We start from the raw sequence: 1532 nt of genomic DNA on the forward strand, positions 1-1532 counted from the left end.
ATTAGGTGCTAGGTTCTAGGACAGAGAGATCACAGCACGGTGCCTGCTCTCAAGTACATGACTACAGAGTTAGTATAAAAGTCATACTCACAGTTTTGAAACAAGGCTGCTATTAAAGTCTAGCCAGAGGAATAAAACAGGTGATCTTGGTATACAAAGAATTGTGTATTGCATTTCAAACGAAAGGGTCATTCACAGAAGAAATTACTATAAATATAGCATTTAATCAGACCGTCTTGAATAATTGCAACCAACAAAGTGGAAATTAGGGGAATAAAAGAACAGAAAATTGGAAAACCGTTTAACAAAGCATAGAATTTGTAAATTATGAGGGACTCATTTCTTTGAGATAGAGAGATCAGAATGAATGGAAGATATAGGTGTCACTGTAGGAAAGCAGATTAAGAGTGAATCCATGAAGAATGCCCTCACCCTTCTGTAAAACAAGGCATGAGCATGTGCTGAGAAACGTTTGTTTGTTTATTAATTAACAGACCTACTGTGTTCCATGCACTGGACTAGGCGCTGGTGATACAACAGTTTACAAGATAAAAATCTCAGGAAATTTTTTTTCATTTTTACAGGGGCTTAGAATTTCCATCAATTACTATAAAGAAATAAAGACTTCAGATGGTAAACACAAAAGACAGTCGTCTAGCACATCAAGTTTCTCAAATAATATGAAAAAAAGTTATTATATCATTTCTGAGGCATTATAAGCTTCTCCTTTTTCTACATTTCCCCAATTATGGCTTCTCACATATTTCATGGTGATAGCCTGAAATGCATTCCCTTCCTCAGGGACTTTCACTGAGCAGAAACTGAAAACAACCTAATTGAATGGTTCTGCTTGCCTTTTGGAACAGCACAGGCCCAATGAAGAGATTATGTTAGATATCCAAGAAGGCAGGGAGCAGAAATGATTTTTTGAGGCACTAAGGAACCAAGGAAGGAAAAGATAAATGGAGAAGGAAGAGAAGAAAAAGTACATGGGGAAAAAATATGTATAGTGTTGCTCAGGAAGAAGTTGAATCTTCAATCTTGAGCTCAGGAAAAATCTCTGAACTAGAAATAAAAATGTGTTTGTTATGTATCCATATGAGAAAGTATAGCCAAAAGATAAGAGGGCCTAGGACCAGATCCCTGGAAATAAGACATTTAAGATGTAGGAAGATAACAAAGATCCAGCAAAGGAGAGGGCAGGAAAGAAGAGTCCATCAAAATGAAATGAATAAGGCTCCCGAGAAGAAGGTGTCTGAAAGCTGGTTGATGGTGTCTCCTCTCCCACTATGTTTTCCCCATATTGTCAATACTGGTACAAAAATAGTAATTTTCTTAGCATCTCATGGGTCTTTTCATACCACACTAGTGGAAGATGGCACTTTTTTATGCTCCTCTCTTTAGTAAAAGAACACAGGGTCTCAGAAATTCATTTATTCCAGAAACATTTATGAAGCATCACTTATGCATGTGGGATTATTTTAGACTCTTGGCATACATGAAACTTTATACCTACCGTGGGAAAAAAAAAA

Source organism: Galeopterus variegatus, unplaced genomic scaffold (assembly GCF_000696425.1).
Source record: "Galeopterus variegatus unplaced genomic scaffold, G_variegatus-3.0.2 Scaffold990, whole genome shotgun sequence".
In the NCBI taxonomy this organism is placed as follows: Eukaryota; Metazoa; Chordata; class Mammalia; order Dermoptera; family Cynocephalidae; genus Galeopterus; species Galeopterus variegatus.